This window comes from Ovis canadensis, chromosome 25 (assembly GCF_042477335.2).
Source record: "Ovis canadensis isolate MfBH-ARS-UI-01 breed Bighorn chromosome 25, ARS-UI_OviCan_v2, whole genome shotgun sequence".
Lineage (NCBI taxonomy): Eukaryota > Metazoa > Chordata > Mammalia > Artiodactyla > Bovidae > Ovis > Ovis canadensis.
In genome coordinates this window covers 56,602,766-56,629,691 of record NC_091269.1, presented here as the reverse complement: position 1 = coordinate 56,629,691, position 26,926 = coordinate 56,602,766, and the positions used below count along the sequence as shown (strand labels likewise).

The following is a 26,926-nucleotide window of genomic DNA, read 5'->3' as shown; positions in this document are numbered from 1 at the left end:
AGCTTTAAATGCCACATTAAGAATTTGAACTCTACTATGGGCAGTTAGGAAGTCAAGGGGTTTTAAGCCAGAAAACAACAATGATCTGATCTGAATTTTGAAAACTGACTCTGATTTCAGTATGAAGTTTGGATCAAAGGAAGGGAGACAGAATAAGAGGTGTTAACATGAGAAAGATGGCAAGGATTGTAGCAAAAAGGTTAGGGGGAAAGGTACAAATAAAAAGGATATTAGCAATCTTGAATTTTGAGAACTTTATCACAATTGTAGACACAAAACGAGAGCACAATACTTAATGAATAACTGACTGACTGATTAGGTACAGGAGATGGAAACGGATGGATAACTGACTGATTAGATGTAGAGAGGAAAGGATTCAGGATTCTGGGTTTGTCTGGCTGAACAGAGGGTGGTACCTTTAACTGAAGGCAAATATTATACATGAGGAAACAGACCATGAACTTAGCATGCCAAGCTGACTTTGAAGGACCTACAGAGGGTGCTGGTGGGGGTGTTTACTAGCCATGGAAAGGAGTCTGAAATGCAAGGGCAAGGTCCGAATGAGAGATGATGATTTGGGACTTGTGACTATAGAGATAACTGACAAATGTTCCACCAGAAACAGGTGAGGTCACCTGGGGAAAATGTAGAAAAGGAAAAAAAGACTGAGGGCACTACCCAGGGTATCACCAACATTTAAGAAATGAAGAAGAAAACAACAACAACAAAATGGCAGCTGAGAACGCATAATCCAAAGGAAAGAAAAGAACTGGAAGAGAATTTGAAAAAGGGTAACAGGCAGTAGTGTCAAATCCCACAGATAAGCAAAGAAAAACTGAATACTGAAAAGAATGATCACCCCTTGGCAGTTTGCAAATTTGGTCACCTTTGCCAGAGGAGTTTCAGGGGTAAGATGAGGCACAGAAAACTAACTATAGAGATCTCAAGAGTAAATAAAAGATAAAGAAATGGAGTCAGGAAATGTGACCCATTCTTTCAAAGACTAAAAAGAAAAAGGCAATAACTTGAGAGGATATAAAGGTAACAGTTTTGGTTTTCTCTAGTTTTGGACAAATGTCCATCTAGTCAAAGTTATGGTTTTTCCAGCAGTCATGTATGGATGTGAGAGCTGGACTATAGAGAAAGCTGAGCACCAAAGAATTGATGCTTTTGAATTGTGCCGTTAGAGAAGACTCTTGAGAGTCCCTTGGACTGCGAGGAGATCAAACCAGTCCACCCTAAAAGAAATCAGTCCTGAATATTCACTGGAAGGACTGAAGATGAAGCTCCAATAATTTGGCCACCTGATGCGAAGAACTGACTCACTAGAAAAGACCCTGATGCTGGCAAAGATTGAAGGCAGGAGGAGAAGGAACGACAAAGGACGAGATGGTTGGATGGCATTACCGACTCGAAAGACATGAGTTTGAGCAAGCTCTGGGAGTTGATGATCAACAGGGAAGCCTGGCATGCTGCAGTTCATGGGGTCACAAAGAGTCGGACATGACTGAGAGGCTGAACTCAACACTTGTACTTAAGTCTAAGAAGATACTTCTCGCCACCTGAAGGTATCAGAGGTGGCTAAGAAATCAAGAGATGAAAATGAAAACCAATTCTCTACACAGGAACATGCCATAAGAGCACTGAAGTCGAACTGTCTGATTCAAATGAGGCAGAGAGAAATTCTAAAAGCAGTTTGGGGAAGAAATCTTAAGTAAAAGGAGAGATAATGAACTGGAAGCCAGTCAGCTTCATCATTAACAGGAAATTAAGGAACAAATAAAGAAAAACGAAGCTATAAAATGACAACTGGGAAATTTTAAGTGAGACAAGACAGGTGAAAGAAGACATGTTTCTGTCAAGAAGTAGCAGGCGAACTTCAGGGAAAGCCAGAACTTAGTATAGAATAACTAAAAGGAAAGAAATGCTGGAAGAGACTACAAATATAAGATGGCAATGATTATTAAAGGAGAAAAACCGCAAGTAGAAATTCACACTGATACAATTGAGAAATAAAAAGCAAAACCATCTGAAGGCGAAAAACAATTGTTATTTAGGATGAATTACAAAATCCATGGGGTCGCAAAGAGTCTGACACGACTTAGCGACTGAACAACAGCAGCAAAATAATCCAGGAATGGACCACGGCGAGCGAAAATGCCAGCAAAGGAAGACGGAGGTTGCAGACAACCTCAAAAGGATGCATCTGAATTCTATAATCAAGCTGCTGATGAAAGACTAAGGTAGAAAAAGACTATAAAATGGTGACAGACTCCTCCTATGGAGTGCTACATTAGTGGGTAGTAACGGTCTTACTTGTCAGGTCAAAGAAATGAGGCATGTCACATTCAGTGGTCTTAGAGCAAGAAACACGCCTGCAATGCTTTTAACACCTGAAATAGTACTATAAAATGTAATTATTTTATGTAAACATTTTTATTTTGTAAGTGTCTCATATAAGGAAAATCAATGTAGAACCTAAGATAGTTACAGCTTCAGCAGTTTTTATAAAGCTCAGTTGGATTATTTAAAATTAATTTTGCAACATTTCAGTCATCTTTGTATTAAATTTTAGAAATTATAGATTTATTGTAGTCCTAAAGCAGTCTTTTTCTACTCAATCAATGCCCTTGCTACAACAATACAACAATAAGATGGAACAGAAGATAGCAGAAGGCATCATGCATAGTGGAAGTATTTCATGACACTATAGTTTCAGTCATGCATGTCTGTGTGTGTATGGAGCATGAAAAATGTTCTGAACATTATATGTTCAAATACACAAGGATAAAACATTCTATTGAAACATCTTAGAAACTTTTAAAATGTAGAGACCCTGCCAACAAACTTTTGCATATGCATAAAACTCTGCATACTGGCTGTCAGTCATCCAGAGACTTGCTCCCCTCACTCTTCCCCTTTCCCCAGACCTGAGCAGACACTGTCACATGATGGCCAGTGTAAAGAACTATGCTGGGTTGGTCAAAAAGTTCTTTACCCATTCATCTGTGGATGGACATCTAGGTTACTTCCATGTCCTAGCTATTGTAAATAGTGCTGCAATGAACACTGAGGTACATGTGTCTTTCTCAGTTTGAGTTTCCTCAAAGTGTACGCCTAGAAGTGGTATTGCTGGGTCAGATGGTAGTTTTATTCCTAGCTCCTTAAGGAATCTCCATACTGTCTTCCACAGTGGCTGTATCAATTTACATTCCTACCAGCAGTGCAAGAGGGTTCCCTTTTCTCCACACCCTCTCCAGCATGTGTTGTTTGTGGATATTTTGATAACAGCCATTCTGACTGGTGTGAGGCGATATCTCATTGTAGTTTTTTATTTGCATTTCTCTAATAATGAGCAGTGTTGAGCATCTTTTCATGTGTTTATTAGCCATCTGGATGTCTTCTTTGGAGAAATGTCTGTTTAGGTCTTTTGCCCACTTTTTGACTGAGTTGTTTCTTTTTCTGGTATTAAGTTGTATAACCTTCTTGTATATTCTGGAAATTAATCCTTTGTCAGTTCCCTCATTCTTTTTAAATGTCCTTAATGCTCATCTAATAAAACGTGATTCTTTTCACATATAAATTCAAAAGAATAATATTAATCAATTTTATTTTCTAAATTAACTACTAATATCCAATGGTGTTACTATTATTTTGGATTGTACAAACATAAAATAATGTTTTATAAGAAAACAGCTGTCCAAGTATTCAAATAAACATCTTGAAGTTTGGACATTACTATAATTCTAAAGACATGTCTCTATAAAAACAAAGTATGGATTCATTTTTAAGTCTACTTTTAAATATGTTAGTTACATAAGTAAGATTTTTCTCAGAAAAAAACCTTTCTAAACTTTAGTTATAATTACCATTTAATTATTAGTTTTAACTGAAAGTAATATCAAAATAGTATCCTATTTCAGGAAAGTAGGGATCACAGTATTGATAGAAAAAAGTCAAATAATGTACTAGCAGTCTGCCTTGGTACCTTCAAGAAATAATTTAGACAGGAAAGAATACCCACCAATCTCTCATTTAAACTATCTCAGGTCTCTTAGCCAATTTAATACATTACTGCAGAAAAATTAAAACGTGTTTAAATCTCAAGGAAATAAATGTTGGGCCTTAGTTTAACTTTAGCAAATTGGAAGTGGTCAAACAGGAGATGGTGAGAGTGAACATCAACATTTTAGGAATCAGTGAACTCAAATGGACTGGAATGGGTGAATTTAACTCAGATGACCATTATATCTACTACTGTGGGCAGGAATCCCTTAGAAGAAATGGAGGAGCCATCATAGTCAACAAGACTCCTAAATGCAGTACTTGGATGCAATCTCAATAATCACAGAATGATCTCTGTTCATTCCCAAGGCAAACCATTCAATATCACGGTAATCCACGTCTATGCCCTGACCAATAATGCTGAAGAAGCTGAAGTTGAACAGTTCTATGAAGACCTACAAGACCTGCTAGAATTAACACCTGAAAAAGATGTCCTTTTCATGATAGGGGACTGGAATGCAAAAGTATGTAGTCAAGAAACACCTGGAATAACAGGCACATTTGGCCTTGGAGTACAAAATGAAGCACGGCAAAGGCTAACAGAGTTTTGCCAAGAGAATGCACTGGTCATAGCAAACACCCTCTTCCAACAACACAAAAGAAGACTCTACACATGGACAACACAAATGGTCAATACCAAAATCAGACTGGTATATTCCTTGCAGCCAAAGATGGAGAAGCTCTATATAGTCAGCAAATACAAGCCCAGGAACTGACTGCGGCTCAGACCATGAACTCCTCACAAATTCAGACTTAAATTGAAGAAAGTAGGGAAAACCACTAGACCATTCAGGTTTGACCTAAATAAAATCCCTTACAATTATACAGTGGAAGTGAGAAATAGATTCAAGGGAGTAGATTTGATGGAGTGCATGAAGAACTATGGACGGAGGTTCGTGCCATTGTAGAGGAGGCAGGGATCAAGATGATCCCCAAGAAAAAGAAATACAAAACGGCAAAATGGTTGTCTGAGGAGGTCTTACAAATAGCTGAGAAAAGAAGAGAAGCTAAAGAAAAAGGAGAAAAGTAAAGATTGAATCCATCCATTTGAATGCAGAGTTCCAAAGAATAGCACAGAAAGATAAGAAACGCTTCCTCAGTGATCACTGCAAAGAACTAGAGGAAAACAATAGAATGGGAAAGACTAGAGATCTCTTCAAGAAAATCAGACATACCAAGGGAACATTTCATGCAAAGATGGGCACAATAAAGGATAGAAATGGTATGGACCTAACAGAAGCAGAAGATATTAAGAAGAGGTGGCAAGAATACACAGAAGAACTATGCAAAAAAGATCTTCAGGACCCAGATAACCATGATGGTGTGATCACTCACCTAGAGCCAGACATCCTGGAATGTGAAGTCAAGTGGGCCTTAGGAAGCACCACTATGAACAAAGCTAGTGGAGGTGATGGAATGCCAGTTGAACTATTTCAAATCCTAAAAGATGATGCTGTAAAAATGCACTCAATACGCCAGCAAAGTTGGAAAACTCAACAGTGGCCACAGGACTGGAAAAGGTGAGTTTTCATTCCAATCCCAAAGAAAGGCAATGCCAAAGAATGCTCAAACTACCACATGATTGCACTCATCTCACACGCTAGTAAAGTAATGCTCAAAATTGTCCAAGCCAGGCTTCAACAGTACATGAACCGTGAACTTCCAGATGTTCAAGCTGGATTTAGAACAGGCAGAGAAACCAGAGATCAAATTGCCAACATCTGCTAGATCATGGAAAAAGCAAGAAAAACACCTACTTCTGCTTTATTGACTACGCCAAAGCCTTTGACTGTGTAAACCATAACCAACTATTGAAAATTCTTCAAGAGATGGAAATATCAGACCATCTGACCTGCCTCCTGAGAAATCTGTATGCTGGTCAAGAAGCAACAGTTAGAACTGGACATGGAACAACAGACTGGTTCCACATTGGGAAAGGACTATGTCAAGCCTGCATACTATCACCCTGCTTATTTAACTTATATGCAGAATACATCATGCAAAATGCCAGGCTGGATGAAGCACAAGCTGGAATCAAGATCGCCGGGAAACATATCAATAACCTCAGATACGCAGATGACACCACCCTTATGGCAGAAAGCAAAGAACTAAAAAGCCTCTTAAAGAAGAGAGTGAAAAAGTTGGCTTAAAACTCAACATCAGAAAACTAAGATCATGGCATCCGGTCCCATTACTTCATGGCAAATAGATGGGGAAACAATGGAAATAGTGAGAGACTATATTTTGGGGGGGCTCCAAAAATCACTGCAGATGGTGACTGCAGTCATGAAATTAAAAGACACTTACTCCTTGGAAGAAAAGCTATGACCAACCTAGACAGCATAATAAAAAGCAGATACAGTACTTTGTCGACAAAGGCCAGTCTAGTCAAAGCTATGGTTTTTCCAGTTGTCATGTATGGATATAAAGAAAGCTGAGCGCCGGGTAAGAATTGATGCTTTTGAACTGTGGTGTTAGGGAAGACTGTTGAGTCCCTTGGACTGCAAGGAGATTCAACCAGTCAATCCTAAAAAAAATCAGTCCTGAATATTCATTGGAAGGACTGATGCTGAAGCTGAAACTTATTCAATACTTTGGCCACTGATGCAAAGAACTGACTCACTAGAAAAGACCCTGATGCTGGGAAAGATTGAAGGCAGGAGGAGAATGGGATGACAGAGGATGAGGTGGTTGCATGGCATCACCGACTCCATGGACATGAGTTTGAGTAAACTCCAGGAGCTGGTGACAGGGAAGCCTGGCGTGCTGTAGTCACTGGGGCTGCAAAGAGTTGACACAACTGAACTGCATTAACCCTTGTTGGAATGACATTATGAGCAGTACATTCTATCCTTTTTTATTAAACTATTAACTCTTTCTTAAAAATGTCTTTCTGTAATTCTACTACCCTAACCAAACTTTTCTCGTTACTTTATTTCCCTTTTCAATTGCATCTATATGCCAAAGTCAGCTATGATAAATATCTAGAAACAATTTAACTTTCTACTCTTTAAATATCATTTTTTATAAATATTCCCCATATCTATACAGTTATAGTTATTATTTTAATGGCTACAATGTACTATACTGAATTTATATACTATAAATTATTTTACCACAAATTACTGTACCAATTATGAGTATATTTATCTTTCAATAAACCACTTTTATTTAGAGCTACCCTGGTGTAAGGGTGAAGAATCATGTCAAGACGAAAACCAAAGCATTTACAAATGTTCTAGCCTAGCAAAACCAGGAGAATGTATTATTACTGTTGTCAAGTAGTTTAAGCCCAAAAGAGGCAGAAGTAGGAACAGTGGATGGAAATAACGGAAAGGTAGTTTTCAGTCCAAAATAATGAAAAATTTTCAAACTGTCAGAATTTACTCAACAAGTTAATGGATTCAGAAACAAGACAGATAATCACTTGCCAGAAAAAGTGCAGACTCTTACCCTGAGTGGCAGAAGAACTAGAAAGCCCCCCAGGTCTCCCTGTACTGAAGTATTCAAATAGTTATTAATGACTTGCTAAGAGCCTAGCAATATACTAAGTGCCAGGTATACAAAAGCTGACAGAACAGACATGACTGTTATGGTTTTTGCAATTAGTCTGGTGTAGGAAACAGAAAAAAAGGAAAAAAAAAAAACAAGCAAACAATTATGAATCACAAATCCTATGCAGGAAAACAGTGAAATGCTAGGAGAAAAGAGCATCCTGGACATCAAGGAAAGCATCTTAGAGGGATGATATTTAAGTTGTTACCTAAAAGGAGCCAGGAGTCTGATGCAATGAAAAGCCAATCAAGGTTATAAGCAAGAGAGTGACACGATCCAATTTTCATTTCTAAAAGATTATTCCGGCTGTTATGGGGAGAATGAATTATAAAAGAGAAAAGATGGAAGCAGGGAAATCAGTTTAGAAGCCAGGCAGGAAGGAGTCAGATGAGAAATATGGAGAGGCAGGGTGAAGCAGATGGACAGAAAAGAGTTCATGGTGACTGGGGAGATAGGAGCCATAGCATTCGGTGATAGATTAAATGGAACAACTTATGGTTGTTCTAACGGTGCTGCCGTTTTCTGAGATGGAAAGACTGGGGGACAGACAAGATGCAGAATAAAAGGGGAATCCAACTTGAGTCTCCATGATTTCCTTTAGACTTTTAATAGAAAACGGCCACCAAAAATCTCTCAAGATTCATTCTCTGCTCTTTAAAAGGCAGTCTGTGGAAAGGGGTTAAAGTTATAAAAGAGACTCAGTCAATTTTTTTAAAATTGGGATACAAACGGTAGATTAAATTATTGTATCAACATAAAATTTAGTGAAGTAGTTTGTATTCACTATTCTTGCCCACTCCAGTATTATTGCCTGGAGAAGTCCATGGACAGAGGACCTGCTGGGTTACAGTCCATGGTGTCGCACAGAGTCTGACATGAGTGAAGCAACTTAGCACGTACACATCATGACATATGCAACTTACTCCCAAATGCTTGGCACATGTGGGCACGACCAAGAGCACATACACATCGACAGACGTATGTATACATATATGTATTTATGTACATACGTGAGAGAGCAAATGATAAGCAAACGGCATAAAATAGTAACAAAAGGTGAACCTGGATAAACACTGCTCAGTCTCTGTAGTACTCTCATTCTTGTAACTTTCCTGAGTATGAAATAATTTCCAAATTTAAAAGAAAAAAAATGTTTTAAGCAGTTAGTCCTAAATTTCTCTTACTCATGCTAAATAATCAACCCATCTCATATATATATTCCCTCAACAAGCCAACTTGTCTCTTCTACAACCCAGAGCAGTGTCCCCACCAGGGACACAAGAAGTATACCCAACAGCACTACAGAGAGATGGCATGAGAAGAGGTGAAGGACTGGAACAGGTTTTTTGCAATTTGCAACCTCGCAGGAAGTACAATATCTATACCTCTGCTCTCGGGAACGTTCTCTGCCTTATGTTCTGATGTATATCAGGCTACTAGATGACAGCTCTGTGCTTCTGTATTTTCTCTTTTCATGTAACATAAACAATAAACCTCACTGTAGAATTAGCATGTTCATGTGACCTCTACCCAGACTAAGTGTTCCTCCTGAACACTCCTACACCTCTCTAAGTACAGCAAGCAGCACACTATTTTACCTTTAGAATCATGTCTACATGTGCTCTACTTTCTCTACTAGACTGCAAGCTCCTTGAAAACAAGGACCACAACATATTTGAATAACTTTCATTCTTAAAGATGTAGAAAAAACAGTAAAAGTTACTGAGTGAAGAAATGAAAGTTACTGAAGAAAATAAATGTTATGAGTACAATTCTAGTAAAAGGGTGTTTGGGGTTTGTTTTACCTTGGACATAGCAATATGTAGGAAAGAGTCTTATTCTAATTCCATAGCAAAAGAAACATAACAACGAGGGGTTGCTGATAAAGAAATGAAAATACTAATATCACTATGAACAATCCAAAAATCATGTTTACCTTAAAGACACAAACAATAGATAATTTCATAAACTACGACTGAAAAAAGTTAAAGGCTGAAGTCTGAGTATTAAAACCACAGAAGTCTGAAGTCTTAAAACCACACCTTAAAATCAAAGTACGTTTATATTTAACCTATACTGGCAACTGGTCAATACAATGCATAGAACACTTCAGTAACAAGAAAATACATGTCATATGATTCTAGATAGAACTTTGTTCTCTGTTATGAAAGAATGTTTAAGTAAAATTATGTCAGGTAAGAATAGTCAACTTAGCAAACAAATTAAAAACTAACGATTTTACTGTGAAAGGTAGTTTTTCAAATGCTACAATTAAACTTGCCAGACACAACACAATTAAACAAAAACACACAAACATAAAGGGTATAAAGTATTTCAAAAAAAAAAAACCCAACTAAAAAATAGAAATACATCTTTACCCAAAATGACTGTAAAGTAATACCTCAAAAGGTCTCACTATCAAATGTTAAAATAGCAAATGTCTGAAGGATACATTTCAGCAAATATCTGAAGGGCTTGTAAAATTAACAAAACCACCTCAGGTGAGTCTCTAGTAGGGCTTGATCCTCTCTTAGTACTTAGAAAATCCAAATAACAACACAGCACAACACTGTCAGTCAGTCCTTCCAACTCCTCAGGGATTAGCTCTTTTTCTGTTTCATACCTGGTACTGCTTAGGTTGGAGAAGGCAATGGCACCCCACTCCAGTACTCTTGCCTGGAAAATCCCATGGACGGAGGAGCCTGGAAGGCTGCAGTCCATGGGCTCGCTAAGAGTCGGACACGACTGAGCGACTTCACTTTCACTTTTGACTTTCATGCATTGGAGAAGGAAATGGCAACCCACTCCAGTGTTCTTGCCTGGAGAATCCCAGAGACGGGGGAGCCTGGTGGGCTGCCGTCTCTGGGGTCGCACAGAGTCAGACACGACTGAAGCGACTTAGCAGCAGCAGCAGCAATGCTTAGGTCTATGTACACTAAGTTGCTTCAGTTGTGTCTGATTCTCCGATCCTATGGACTATAGCCTGCCAGGCTTCTCTGTCCACGGGTTTCTCCAGGCAAGACTACTGGAGTGGGTTGTCATTTCTGCCTCCAAGGGATCTTCCTGACCCAGGAATCAAACTCATGTCTCTTATGTCCCCTGCACTGGCAGGCAGGTTCTTTACCATTAGCGCCACCTGGGAAACCCCACTACACTTAGGTCTACTTGTGGTCTATGTCATTCTTCTTCTCCACTCCTAAGAGTTTCCTGACAGTAGGCACATTATCCCAGTGAGCTGCCCAGAGTCACTGCTCTGGACTCATCCAGATTTGCCCAAATGCTTCTGCCCCACTGAGAAAAGTAGGCAACCCAGCTCAGTCATTAGCTCCTTGGCAATGACAAGCACTGGCTTCTAACCACCCTCTCTGCACTCTCTTATGAGTAGGAGAACACAACGCTTCCTACCTAGCTGGGTACTCTATGATGGCTGTCTGCTCACCTAGTTTCCTTTAGATCTCTCCAACTCATGGCATACAGTGCGCATGTCAATTTGTAATAATTCTCAACTCCACCCTGTCTTCTCCAACACTACCTCATTTCCTAATCTAGAATCTTACCATCTCTAGCTAGTATTCTAGCATAATTTTTCTTAATTCCCTACCTTCAGTTTCTTCCCCTTCATTTCATCCCTATAGCTTTCCCAGAGTTGACATTTAAAATCACAAATCTGATCATTTCCCTCTTCAACTCAAACTCTTTCGGTGGCCCTCCAAAGAACAAATGCTTTAAAACAGTACTAACAACAGCAGGTGACATCTACTGAGGACTTGAATCCCAAGCCTACAACACCTCATTTAAACCTCACAACTATCCTACAATGCAGAATATTGCCATTATTCTCATTTTGTAAATTAAACAAAATGAAACTGGAGAAATCACACGACCTATCCATAGACACACAGACACTAAGAAAATGCAACTAAACATAACACAGGGAGCTCAGCTTGGTGCCCTGAGACGACCTAGGGGGTGAGGTGGAAGGAGGGGCTGGGAGGGAGGCTCAGGAAGGAGGGGGATACGTGGATATCTCTGGCTGATTCACGCTCTTATACAGCATAATCCAACACAACATTGTAGAGCAATTATCCTCTAACTAAAAATAAAAATTAAAAGAAAATGCAGTTAAGACAAAAAAACCTTCAAAAATCTGGCTTTCATTCCCTTGCACCAGGTCTCTCTCATCACTGCACAATAAACCCTGTCTTCCACTTATACCAAACCACCCAAGGATCTGTGACCATACCATGATCTTTCAGGACTTCTTATCAGTCTTGGAGCCGTACTACCCACCTTGGCTCAAAATGCCCACTCACTCACCTTGGTCCACCTTAGGGACTCGCTCTGAAGACTGTTTACCTTCCTTTCTTACCTCCTCAAGGGTGCTCCCTAGGCAGAAAAATATAAGCCAAAATGATACACACACCCCACTCTAAATGTCAAAATGCTACATTACAGATGCTCAAAGATTTTCCAACATAATCTCCAAGTGAGAATCTACTGCCAGCCTCACAAACCCTAAATTTATCCAAAACGTAAATAAAGATCAACAATGTAGCAACAGCAAAGGCTAATAAAAATACACTTAATATTTCTGCAAAATATTCACCAACATGTAAAATTCAATTATGTTGAAATATGTGCTAAAGCATCCAGAATATAAAGGATTCAAATTTTAAAATACTTTCTTCCGCAAATGTAGAATTCTTTAAATGTTGCAAGCAAGACAAATTCCACAAAATTTTACAAAATCTGTTAGCAAATCAAGAAAAAGTTCAGGAAACTAAAGAGCTCATCTATGGCTATATCTGGGTTCAGAAAATGATGATTCAATACTAACCAACTTGTGCTGGTGAATCATATTAAAGGATGTAGAGGTATAGTGATGATGTTATCCTATCTGCAGCATCAGCATATTAGGCCAGCGTCTTCCAGGAATGCACAACAATGATATCAGGAGTCTCTTCTGGGTATTATCTGACAGTTAAACAGCATCTCTTCAAAGTACTATTCAAATATATTAGCTTACAATTCTACACACTAAAGCTCCTATTTTCATTTATTCACAGCCTCAAGATCTTCCTAAACTCAGTTGTTCTTTAACTGGCATTTGGACATAGAGCAGCAAGTATTACTTTCAAACTTTTAATCTCTTTTCCTACCTCATTAAGAAAATGTCCTGTAAGGTTATATCTGGCACTTATCCATGTATCTTTTCTTGTTTTTTCCCATTAATCCTTACAGATTACGTTATTAACCCTTAAGCAAATTTCTTATAAAAAGCATATAACAATGCATATAACAACCTAACAGAGACATTTAGTAAATAGACCTTTAATGGATACACAACGTTTAGTCCTTGGTTCAAGTGTTATTCTAGGATGGCAGATTCAAAATTATTTTGCCTTTTGACATTCCTGCTGGATACAACCAACATGCATTTCCTGTAGAATATCCAGGACACAGGGAGAAAAATCACTTACAAAAGGGCTTTTTACAATGGTCTACTCAGAATAGTAGAGCCTGGCCCAAGGAAACAGTAAGGAGAATGGAGAAGGAAAAGCTCCATCAGCAGAACTTGACAGCCAAAGGAAAAGGAACAGAAGTCAAGATGATTCTCAGGTTTATAACTGGGGTAACTGAGTGACTGGCAACATCACTAGCCAAGTCAGGAAATGAAGTAAATACATGAGTCCGGAGAAGACCACGTACAAATTTTTGATGTTTTAAGTTTCAGATTTTCTGTTAAACAATCAGGTGGACATTCTAAACAGCAAATTTAAGGACTGGTGTGCTCAAGAGAGAAACTAGGGTGAATAAATGAACACATGAGATAACAAAAAATAATGTGTGTTCAAGAAAGCATAGCAATGAAGAAAAAAGAGGTCAGGCTGAAACCTTAGAAAATATTAATATTAAGGGACAACAGTTAGTAATGACAGCTGAGAAAGAAGAGGTAAGAAAGAGAAACAGGAGAGAGTGGTATCACGGAAGCCAAGAAAAAGGTGTCAAGAATATGGGCATGATCATCTAAACAGTTCACACAGGATTTAACAATTAGTAATTATGTCCAAGGATTGATATAATCTCAATAAGTAGGAGCAAGAGAGAAAAAAAAAACACACACACATTGTTGGGAGGAGGAAACAAAAAAGGAAGAGTGCAAAGTGTATTTGGAACAGAATGTGGGAGAGTTTGCTGGAATGAAAGGTTCATGTAGCAGAAGACAAGAAAGGAAGTCTGGGCCAAAGACTTTGCATTCCAGATTTCATTCTATTTTAGATTTTATTCTGTGAGAAAAAAGAAAGACATGTAGCTTTCTTTTTTCCTTTTTGAAACAACTAGCCTGGTGACAAATTTCATGATGAACTGGAATGACAAGAGAGTTACAAGCTATTAAGCAGTCTTAAAATTATCTAAACGTTAATAAGGGCCTGAAAGATGCTGGCAGTAGACAAAATAAGACTTAAAGAGATACACAAAAGAGAGATATTCTCTAATCCCAGGGTGCCCTAGATATTCCACTATTACCAAATTATTATACCCATCACATTGCATCATAATCATTTGTGAATTGGAACCCTCTCTTATTAGGCCTCTCACAATTAGAACAAAACAGGAACACAGGAAGTGGCCAAAAAATTTTTGTTGAATTACAAAAGAACTCAGTAATGACAAGATATAGAAGGAAGACTCAAAGTTACCACAGAGAAACCCGAGTGACTACAAGATGGTAATATAGAAAACATTAATGGAGAAGTCAAGATAAAGTTTAGGGAATGAGTTTAAGATACGGTTAGGATGAGAGATGTCTAAGGACAATATCCAAACAGAAACATCAAAGAGAAAAAAATGAAACCACAGGAGCTAAGCATGCCAACCCCCCATGCAGCTGAAAATCAAGTACAACTTACAGTCAGCCTTCCCTATAGCTGGTCCCTCTGTATCTGCAGATGTCACCAACCAAGATGGTACAGTACTACAGAATCTACTTTTGAAAATATTCCACACATAAGTGGACATGCAGTTCAAATCTGTATCGTTCAAGTCAGCTACATTCAGATATTCAGACAAAAAGAGAAATTTGAGCTACATAATGGAATCAACAAATATTATTATTTGCTCATAGGAACAAATATTTAACAAAATGTCAATCTCCTAAGACACTATGAGGGTGAGTCTTTGGCTTTAAGGATGCTGTCTGAATTGTTTATTTGCACAGCCTGTAAAAATGAAACTGATGTCCAATCCCAAAGAAAGGCAATGCCAAAGAATGCTCCAACCACCGCACAACTGCACTCACCTCACACGCTAATAAAGCAATGCTCAAAATTCTCCAAGCCAGGCTTCAGCAATATGTGAACCATGAACTTCCAGTTGTTCAAGCTGGTTTTAGAAAAGGCAGAGGAACCAGAGATCAAATTGCCAACATCCGCTGGATCATCGAAAAAGGAAGAGAGGTCCAGAAAAATATCTACTTCTGCCTTATTGACTATGCCAAAGCCTTTGACTGTGTGTATCACAATACACTGTGAAAAATTCTTCAAGACATGAGAATACCAGACCACCTGACCTGCCTCTTGAGTAACCTGTATGCAGGTCAGAAAGCAAGTTAGAACTGGACATGGAACAACAGACTGGTTCCAAATAGGAAAAGGAGCACGTCAAGGCTGTATATTTATATATTAACTTATATGCAGGGTACATCATAAGAAACGCTGGGCTGAAACAAGCACAAGCTGGAATCAAGACTGCCGGGAGAAATATCAATAACCTCAGATATACAGATGATACCACCCTTATGGCAGAAAGTGAAGAAGAACTAAAGAGCCTCTTGATGAAAGTGAAAGAGGAGACTGAAAAAGTTGGCTTAAAGCTCAAGATTCAGAAAACTAAGATCATGGCATCCGGTCCCATCACTTCATGGCAAATAGATGGGGAAAGAGTGGAAACAGTGGCTGACTTTATTTTTTAGGGCACCAAAGTCACTGCAGATATGGTGATTGCAGCCATGAAATTAAAAGACGGTTACTCCTTGGAAGGAAAGTTATGATCAACCTAGATGGCATATTAAAAAGCAGAGACATTACTTTGTCAACAAAGGTCTGTCTAGTCAAGGCTATAGTTTTTCCAGTAGTCATGTATGGATATGAGAGTTGGAGTATAAAGAAAGCTGAGCACCAAAGAATTGATGTTTTTGAACTGTGGTGTTGGAGAGGACTTTTGAGAGTCCCTTGGACTGCAAGGAGATCCAACCAGTCCATCCTAAAGGAGATCAGTCCTGGGTGTTCATCGGAAGGACTGATGTTGAAGCTGAAACTCCAATACTTTGGCCACCTGATGTGAAGAGCTGACTCATTTGAAAAGACCCTGATGCTGGGAAAGATTGAAGGTGGGAGGAGAAGGGGATGACAGAGGATAAGATGGTTGGATGGCATCACCGACTCAATGGACATGAGTCTGGGTGAACTCCGGGAGCTGGTGATGGACAGGCAGGCCTGGTGGCGTGCTGTGGTTCACGGGGTCACAAGCAGTCAGACACGACTGAGCGACTGAACTGAACTGAAAAGCCCAACCAAATAGGTCAATCTAAACTGAGTCAATACTGAATAATTACTTGCTTTATTCAATCATTCATTCAACAAAAATTTATTGAGGGACTATCAGTTTACAATGGAACAAAGGAGACCAGACAAAAAGCAAACAAAGTAACATACAGCAAATACTACAACAAAATAATTGCAAAATGTAAAGGAACACGGGTAACAGAACGGAGAAGATAACGGACGCCGGGGAGAGGAGACATGATAAAACAGACCTAGAAGCCATCCTGGAAAAGGAGATGTCTATGCTGAGCTTTCCAAAAGATGAAGTCACTTAACAATAGAGCTAAGAAGTTGAATAGTATTCTGGAAAAATAAGAAATAGTATGTGCAAAAGCATGGAGATGTCAAAAGAGTTTCTCATCTTCATGGAACCATGACAGAGGTGAGGGCCACAGCTCATGAAGGACTTTCCATACACTGATAAGGAATTTGACCCTTCCCCTGTCGTCCAGTGCTAAGAAACCTCAAATGTGCCCTAGAATTCCCTAAGGAGCACTCTACATCCCTAAAGCAGAGCGCAAGTGCAGGTAGGAAGAAGGAAAGAAGAAAAACTCAGGGCAGGGACACAGAGGTTTTTAAGCGATTACAAAGCTTGTTTCAGAAATCCAAGGTAGCAGCATGGATCAGTGGCTAAGGAAAGAAAAGCTGGAAGAAAACTAAAGAAGTCGAAGAAACGGCTGCAATAATGCTCCAGCACTAAATATCGACAACTACTTACTCAACCATAAGTGAACCACAGAAAGAGGCACACAGAGTGCTGTAACTGTAATACGGGCTTTCAACAGGAGCTTCAGAGCTCATCTCAGATAACTCAATAATCAGAAACAATTACAGTACAAGTGCAACCAGAGACGTTAGAAAAAAAGGAGAAAGAGTGGCCGCTGAGTTTTTCCCTTAAAAGTATTTTGCTTATACTTTAAAAGGTTTTTATCACTTAAAAAAAATTTAAGGTACTTCATAATAAAACTACAAGAGCAGACAGAGAAAACCAAATCAAAATTCAAAACCTACCACACGGCTAAGGGCTTCCTTGGTGGCTCAGACGAGAAAGAATCTACCTGCAATGCAGGAGACTTTGGTTCGATTCCTGGATTGGGAAAATCCCCCTGGAGAAGGGAATGGCAACCCACTCCAGTATTCTTGCCTGGAAAATTCCACACACAGAGAAGCCTGCTGAGTTACAGTCCATGGAGTCGCAAAGAGTCAGACATGACTGAGCGACTAACACACAAACCACATGGCTAGCACTGTGCCAAACTACTGAGAATTGTAATTAGTAAAAATTACCAAAGAAAAACTGGTCAAAATAACAACAACCAAAAAAAAAACTTAACAGATTCCTAATAACTTATTAAAAATTTTGCTAACCCACATATAAAAATTACAGTTTTGAACTGAAGAAAACTCACCAAACTGGAGGGAAGAGATGCTCTTTTATATCTCTCTCCAGGAGCCACTGTCTTCATTTGGGAAAAAATAGGTCAATACATAAAGACACATATATGATAATGACAGACCTTAGGGTCACAGATTAGGATAAAATGGATGTGTGTGTGTGTGTGCGTGCAAGCCTCCTCAGTCTTCAGTCGTGTCTGACTCTTTGTGATCCACTCTCCTTTTTTAACTCTAGCACTAACTCTCGCTCTCCAGGTCCCTCTCTCTCCAACAGCATTACAGGATCCCAAGGCAAAGTCTCTTGAATTCTCCAGTGGAGAAGTCTCTCACTCCCTAGATTATCTCAATCAGTTTTAATAGTATTAAATATTACCTCTATGCCAATGACAGGAAACTTATATCCCCAGCTACTTCTCTGAACTGAAATGCAGACTCATGTATACCTAGCTGTCTAGACAGTATCTCCACTTGGACTGCTAACAAATCCAAAACTTAACTCATTATTACTTACCCTTACAACATGCTTCTCCTGAGGTTTTCCCCATGCCAGTAAATGGCAATGCCATTCTTTCAGGTTTTCAGGTCAAAACCTACAACCCACATCCAATCCACCACCAAATCCTGCTGGCTCTACCTTCAAAATGTACTGTATACTGAACATGTGCACTTCTCCCAACCCTGGCTAAAATCACCATCATCTCCCATCCGGGGTTATTGCAGGAGCCTGCTGAATTATCTGATTATGCCTCACCTTTGACATTCTCTACACAGCAGTTGAAGAGGTCTATTTAAAACAAGTCAAATTCAACCAATAGCTTCCCACTTCCAGGGTAAAAACTGAAAAGTTCTGTTGGCCTACAACGTCATATATGATCTATTTCACACACCCACTGCCATCCCTTCAGCCCCTCTCCCACCTGACCTCATCTTCCACCTTCGTGTCATTTCCCTCAATGCCTCCAACGAGCTACTTGTGGTGGTTGTTCAGTCGCTAAGTCATGTCTGACTCTTTGCAACCTCATGAACTGCAGCACACCAGGCATCCCTGTCCCTCACCACAGTACAAAAAAATTTAAAAAAAGGATCTACTTACAACTCCTCAAATAGGACAAGCATGCTTCAGACAAAAGACTGCACTCATTTCATCTTCCTCAAATTCCCTCCCCTAATATCAGCACAAATTAATCACAGCCTCACTTCTTCCACACCTCCGTTCACCACTCATCACTGCAGCCTCCTCTAGCCACCTTATATAAAACAGAAGCATCCCCCTGCACACTCTTCCCATCTTGTTTTGCTTTGCTTTTTTCCACAGCAATATCATGGCTGATGGGCTTCCCTGGTGGCTCAGCGGTAAAGAATCCACCTGCCAGTGCAGGAGACCCAGGTTCAACCCCTAGGTCAGGAAGATCCCCTGGAGAAGGAAAAGGCAATCCACTCTAGTATTCTTGTCTAGAAAATCCCATGCACAGAGGAGCATGGCAGGCTACGGTTCATGGGGTCACAAAAAACAGTCAAACATGACTTAGCAACTGAGCAACAACAACAAAAGTAACTGACATGTTACATATATACTTGTTGACTTCCTGTTCCTTGTTACTAGAATATAAGTTCCCACAAGATCAGAAAACATGTTTCTTCACTGCATCATTACTAGCCAGCGCCCAGCTGGCATTTGATGAATGGCTAGATGGCATGAATGAAGAAAATCCAAATTCAGGAACTGGTCTCAAAGTCTGGGCTGAGGAACCTTACCATGAAGTAATCCTCAAGTCATTAAAAAAAAAAAAAAAGTCAACTGCAGAACTAGCCACAAAAACGTCCAAATCTACATCTCTAACTGATGCCAATTATAAATAAGGGCTGCCAAGTCCAGACTATCTTAAAATAAGCTTGAGATAAATTCTTTAAATAAAAGAAGAAGAAATGGCCATCCCTGCCTCCTGCAAAGAAATATCACCTAGATATGTTTCCTGTAGGCTGGCCTACCAATTCAGATGAAAATATCACCAGATCCATTCCATACACTTCAACAGCTCTTATGAATAGTCCCAGCTTTTCTGAGCTATGGTCTTCTGAGAAAATTGTAACTCCCAACCCTAACACTGGCTGCCAAGATATAATGGTCAGAGAAAGCTCTCAAATTTCCCCAAAGCACTCAGGCTGCAACCAAGTCTCATTAATATAATGACAACAACAATTCAAAGTAGCTTCTGGTGACTGCCTATCTTCACTGTCTCTAGTGTATCCACAGGGGTATGTGTTGGGGGGAGGGAGGGGGAAGGGGGGGGTAGGGATTCAAAGAAACAGGACTTGCATTTATTTTTTTCCATTTTAAAGAGAAGTAGATTGCCAGGGAATCGAAACATCTGTTAAGATATAAGATGTCACCTAGGCTCTTCAATATGACATCAAAACTGAGATCACAGAAGAACCAAAACCCTAAGAAATCCAGCATTCCTCAATTAAAGAGCTGCCTTGCATCTCCCATTACCACACACAGAATTGAAGAGATGGGGCAGATCATGCCAAAATGGACAGCTGGGCGCAGTAATGGGGAGGGAAAAGAGTAACAACTGGAAAGGCGGGAGAGAGGAATAATCACCCATATTTTTCCTCTTTTCCACTTCCTAGTCTACTTACCGAGTACAGAAACTGGGCGAAAGGATAAGAGAAAGGACAATGCAGACAGTGAAGGAAAGGATGCTCTGAAGCTAATGGCAGCAGACGATAGCACGCACAAATTCCTTTTCTAAGCGACTCTTCGAAAAACAGACAAATGAAGCAAGTTAGGAACGGATCACAGAAATTTAAAACAAGTTCCCACACCTTAGATAATGATAGAACTATACAAAGAGAACACAGACTCTTAATTATTTAGAATGATGGTCAACAATCCTCAAAAATGATCTAAATATTTTCAAATTAACTTTCTGATTGACGTGGAAAATGTGAAATTTTTTCATGGATGCAGGCTTTAAGAATCCTCTGGCTTCCAAATGACTCCAAATCTCAACCAACCAGAGGTAGTAACCAAGTCAGAGAGGTAGTTCTGGAAGCATTCAAGGCAACCAACTCAGGAGAAAAGAACTGAAAACTCAAGCAACTACACCTATCATGCTCTTGCTTGGTCAATTCACTTAAAAGGACAGGACCATTCTGGTTGGTTGCTCTCTATAGGCTGAGTCAGGCCCCCAGCAACAGCACCTGCAGCAAGCAGATGACAGAAGCTATGAAGAGGACACAGCATAGTCTGCAAAAGGTACTGAGGAGGGGAAAAGGTCAGAAACAAAGGAAAGACTGTTTAATTCCACAGAGCCACTGGCCACCAGCAAATCACACGAGGGCACACGAACCAAAACCTTTTGCAGCCGGCGGTGGCATTCTGTATTCACTTCAGTGCTCACACTCCCCTCTCCTTAACACACCTAGTCCTGCACTGATGGCTCTCCCCCTTCTCCCTGACAGCTGCCACTCTCTAGAGCTTCTCGTCCTCCAGCCACTTTTATATTTTGGTGATTTCATGTTTCATACCCCCAGTTCAGTTTCTTGCCATCTTCCTGTATTAGCTCATGCCTTCTACTCAGCTCCTGGCCTTGGCAAGTACATAACCCAATAGGGGAGGTAGCTGTGTCACCAAGTTAGGTACAATAAATCACAGTCAGTGCTATGAGCAAAACAGAACAAAGAGCTGTGAGCTCAGTCATTTGTCATTACCCCACTCGATAACATCCAAATCAATACTCCAGCTTCCCACTCTCTTATCAGTTACTAAGCTCCATATGTTTCCATAATATCCCCTCATCTCCCCTCATCTCTACTTCCAACTTGCAGTTTAGGCTTCATTTCTCATTAGACCTATTTCAACTACTTCCTATCAGAAACACAATTCAATATATATCCACAATATGTCAATATACATATGTCAATATGTATCCAATGACACAGCAGCCATCTCCCTAAAAGATATAACATCCTATATCATCCGCTTGCTTTGAAACATCTAATATGCTTCCAGGACCTGAAGATAAAATTCAACTCCTTAGCAGGGAAAATAACATATTTTTCAAATAGAGAACTTCAAAAGCAGGCAGACTGTTTGAGTTCTCGTCCCAACTTACTAGCTGTGTTACCTTTGGCAGGTCACCTTACCTCTCTTTCTCATTTCCAAAATGAAAATATGAAAAGAACCCACATCTTAGGATCATTATGAAGATTAAGTAAGAAGTTCTATTCAAGTGCCAGCAAAGTACCGGTGCCAAGATTGTCTCATCTATCTAGACTGTCTTACTCCCAAAGGAAGAAAATAACCAAATTTTATTTTCATATATTTTAGAATGATTAACAATAAAAGTTAAATCAGAAATGATCTTCTAGTCAATCCTGAACCAACAACTATTTCAATTAACTAAAATATTGCTTTCATGAAATTTTTGGTCTAAATTTACTTTATTTTTTCAAAAAAATCCATTTGTTAAAAAAATAACTATCTTAGCTTCATTCTGTTTCCTATTCAAGTTCAAGAAGAAAAAAGACAGGGGTTTAGCAATGGAAATTCAGATATTCATAAGAATGTGATTCTCTTTAGTATAAAATCCACATAATTTAAATGTGACTACAACTGCATATATTATTGTTAAAGATACATATATAACAAAACAAACTCTACAAGCTTAAGAAAATAAAAATATGCATCACATGGTGGAAGGACATTTTTCTCAGAGACCTCACAATCAAAAGATGAAATCTCACACAAAAAAATTTAAGTCAACGATTTTAATAATTTTAAAGTTGAAAGTCTACAGCAATAAAAATAACAAAGATAAAACGGATCACAAACATCTTTCAAGAGAATAATATATTTATGAGACTAAGTGCTAAAGAAAATTAGTAAGAAGATTCCAGTAAATTTATAGGTAAAAGACAAACAATCCTACAAAGAAGAAAATATAATGAGAAAAATACTGCACTTCCTTTTCTACTGTGAACAGTGATCTTAGACACCAGATACTCTTATACTCATTTGGGGAAAAAAAGTTAAAAACAAAAGCCTGTAAAAGTAAAAAATAAAACTGGTCAACCAAGCTGCTGGAAGCAGTGTAAATAAATACTACCATCAGAAATAAATCTGACAATATTTTTCAAAGATGACAAAAACCTTTACACCTCTTAACCTTATAAGCCTCTTCCTAGAACTTTAGCCTAAAGGGAAGAAGCAAAACAAAGGACCTCTACAAGTTAACTAACTGCATCCTGTGAAAAATGGGAAGCAGCTTAGATATCCAATAATTATAAATAAATAAATTCACTGTAACACTGTATAATAATTTAAATGCATAAAAACCATAATAAGAAAACATTAAATATGAAGGCAAATATTGAACACTATATCTATGCTTTGATTACAGTACAAAATTGTGTATATATGACAAATAAATGAGAAACAACTTTAAGTTTATTTTAATTTTTTTTATTTCTTTGACCATTAAGTAGCATGCTGATATTGATCAGGCCTATTATGCTAAGTACACATTTCAAAACTAAGTTTTCAAAGGCATAAAACCAATTTTACTTTCCCAAAAAACCTATCATGTAGGTGTAATCAGATAGCTCCTCTCACAAACAGCTAGCCATACATGTAACTTTAACCATGCTATTAGCCAGCTGCAACCTTATTTTATTGAATCTTATTTTACCATCAAAATGTAACTTTATGTGGGGGTCTCCATATGGTGAGCAGAAGCCACTTATTATAGGACATTCTGTCAAGCAATGAGATCCAAAACTCTCTAGACAAATGGAATAGTGAGATTAGGTTTCTCCTATACTCCCAAATGAATCATCATGTTTCCTAGCCTCAAGAGTGCTAAGACCCCAGGAGTAGCAGGCAGCTAAGCAGTCCAGGAGGCTGAAGCTGACCTGCTCTCCCTCTGTAGGTTGGTAACTTCCTCGTTTTCCCCTAGAGCACCAGGGAATGATGAAAAATACACAAGCATGACGTCAGGAAATATGGGATACAAGTAACTCTAACTAACCTCAAGTGAGTTCTTGCCCTTTGGGGCTTTAGTTGTTTAATGAGTGAAAACTTTAAAGCTGAACCAAATAATCTATTAATTCTTTCAAGTTCAATATTCCACTAATAGACTCCCTTATCTAAGTAAGTCCAAACCTCTCAAAATCTCCTACTCTGATTGTAACAAGAGTTAGAAATAAGAAACCGGGGACACAGATGGTCAAAAGACCTGGACTGTATCCCAGTTCTGTCCCTTCCTACCTGCATGACCTTGGCCAAATTTGTCTTAAAATAAAGGCCTAAATTTAAAAAGCAGCGATCCTTACTGGTCATACTCTCTGTCATTCTTGTGTCATAAAACATATTAGCTTTTTTTTAATAAAGGGTTTCATAATAGGGTTTCTGAATAGGGTTTCATTACTAACTAGCAACGGTAAGTTTGATTTTATTCTTAGAAACTTTAAAGTACCTTGTGCAGTCATCTCTTCTAAGTTTTCTAGCATGGAAAGAGGTAGCTAACATGCTTTGCCTAGAAACTATATTCAGGATTAGGAGCATTCCTCAAAAATTCATTCAATGAACAGTTTGGGAGCACCTGTGCCATACAACAGCATGTGTTAGGAGCTGCAAATGTCTCTTCCCTTAAGCCCAAAAGTCTAGTGGACACAGACATGTTAAGAAATCATTAACTACCAATTGACAAGTACTAACTGCAGAATGTACAATGTACTAATGGATCAGTGGAGACAAGTGGGATAAGACGTCTGGACAAGATTCAGAGGTGATAATTTGGTCAGGTCTTGAAGGGCAAGATGTTTACGAGAGAAGACTTATCAATAGAGGCAACAGGTAAATTCTCAATAGAGGCAAAACCACAAAGGAAGAGGACATCTTCAGAAAACTCTAAGTAGTCTTTGTACAGAGAGGGCAGGCAAAATGGCAGAAGATGAAATCAGAAATATAGACAAGTACCGGAAACTGTGAAGGACTCTGACTTTTATCAAATACAAATTATGAAGAGTCACTGATGGATTTTTAAACCTGAAATTTAAAAGTCTCCCCTTCTTCCCCCATTCAAAGTTGAGTCAAACAGAAAATGCAGGTCCGAGTGAGGAAAGGTAGAATAAATTGTCGAATGTTTTTGTTAAATGGAGAGCTCCTGCTGTTCAGGATGGCTGCCAGCAGTTGGTTACTATGGCATATTAATACAACGCTGAAGTAACAGAGTATGAATTACAGCTAAAAGGTTCACGGAAGTGTGTGTTGTGTGTGTTACCTAAAGATTATCTGACGTCAGTGATGATGAATCACCAAAGAAAACGAGCAAGAAACTACTAAAGATACGAAGTAGTAGATGAAGACGTAAACGAATCTAACATCTGACTTCACGCAAAACAGGGAGGAATGCTTAAATTCTTGTAATATATAAATCAATTACAGATAAACCATGTTTTCTGTGACTATCTTCTGCAGAAAGCAAGTATCTTAAATTCCTTTAGGTTAAAGAAGGGCCACAACCAAACTCTCTTTAAGCTAGTCTAAAAGATTACACTTAAGAAATTAAAAAAAAAAAAAAGAAATTTTTTAAAATGGCAAAATTAATAGGTTCGATTAATATTTCAATGCTGGGGTGGGGGGTGAAAAAGAATGTCTTTCAAAATATTATTTTGAAAAAGCTACCTTCCAGTTATTTTACCGGTGGGAGTGAAACGTACACACTTCAATCTGGGACTGCAAAGAGTCCCTGCATCAGTAATTTCCACACTGCTCAGGCCTAGTCTAGGAACAGCAAGCCTAATTGGCTGGGTAGCCTACAAAGATGAATTTGCAATTATTGAAATTCAAACTCAAGCTTGGCCATCAAACGCTCCCCCAAAGGATTCATTCTCCCTTTGCCTGACAAAAAAGAGTAAGGTGCATTAAAAATATATATGTACAGAAACAGCAGATGCATAAAAAGAAAAGGAGAATCTGAACCTATGCAACGGTGTGGGCCACCAAAGTTTCTCCTCAAGATGTGTTTTTAGGGTGTGTCTTTGTTTGGGCCCAGTAATTTTAAAAAGGGAAAAAAAAACCCACAGTCATTCGGGGCACCCCGGTACTTTCCCCTATCAACCCTCACAAGCATCCTGACTGAAATCACTGGGTATCTCAGCTTCCCCCTGATTTCTCCTAAGAGAAGGGCCGCAGCCCCAGTGGCCCAAGGCCCCCGATGCGCCTGTCACAGCCCCAGGGGCGAGGGGCGTCTGGCCTCCCCGCTCCACAGCTGCCCGGCCTCGGGCGGCTCGCGGGGGCTCCAGAGGGTCCTCCGGAAGGCAGGAGGCCGGAAGCCGCCACAGCCCTATCCCAAGAGCCCAGGTCTGGGCCCAGGACCGCGCCCCCTGCTCAGCGCTGCCGTGGAGGCTCGCCGCCCCTCGCCTCCCGCCCCCGACTTCGCTCCCCGGCTCTCGCCCCGACCCCGGCTCTCACCGTGCGGAGGTCGCGCTGCCTCCTCAGCCGCGGCCCGGCTATGGGTCGCCCAGCGACCTAGAGGCCCAAGGACGGCAGGTGAAGCGAGGGGCCGCCCATCACATCCACGCCGGTCCCGCCACCTGCCCCGCAGCAGCCACCATTGCGTCCACGGCCTGAGGGAGCGCAGGACTCCAAAGCCACCGCGCCCCCTCCCTCGGCCGGCGCCTGCCTGGACTCCGCCCTCCGGAGCCCGCACACCGCGCGCGCGCAGCCCCGCCTCCCGGTCCCCCCACGCGCAGGCGCGAACCTTCGGCGGCTAGGCCCCGCCTCTGGGCCCGCCCCCGCCGTCTGACTCCAGCCTCGGCCCACCTCTGGCACCGCCCCCGCCCTCACGCCAGCCTTTCCCAGGCTACGCCCCCACTCGGGACCCGCCCCCTTCCACTGACCTTGCCTCTCTGCCCCCTGACTCAGGCCTTTGCTGGATGCAAACCTGTGATGCCTCTAACAGGCTGACCCACCTATAGCCGGCCTCCTGAACCAACATTTGTCGCCTGATCGTGGTCAAACCCGGCAATTCAACCTCCTGACCCTGAGAAGTTAGGAGTAGTCTGAGCTTTGGGTCTGACATGGGCTCCTCTCCCACCTTTCGATAGAGAAGACACCTCTAACAGTTTGTATTTATAAGTCCATCTGTGTTCTCTGCCCTCCCGTGCTTGCTCTGGTAGTGTCAGAACCACACACTCTGGCAGATCTTGCTGAGATTGAGGGGAAGGCAGAGGCACACCGGAATGCTGAGAATGGAAACAAATTCAGGACACTATCAATCTGGGTTTCCTTTGCCTGG

General features: G+C 40.1%; 1 protein-coding gene across 9 annotated transcripts in view; it reads right to left on the bottom strand.

The window, feature by feature from the left end:
- Positions 1–26,419, bottom strand: part of CCSER2 (coiled-coil serine rich protein 2) — a 162,716-nt gene extending 136,297 nt beyond the window's left edge. For 3 of the 9 annotated variants that reach the window (XR_011253069.1, XM_069572262.1, XM_069572265.1), the window contains exon 1: positions 26,101–26,368. The gene's annotated coding sequence lies outside the window, so the exon portion shown is untranslated. Of the gene's footprint in view, positions 1–11,937; positions 12,007–26,100 lie in introns of all 9 variants that reach the window. The other 6 variants (XM_069572261.1, XM_069572264.1, XR_011253067.1 and 3 more) reach the window with 3 other exon arrangements.
- Between the last annotated feature and the right edge of the window lie 507 nt (positions 26,420–26,926).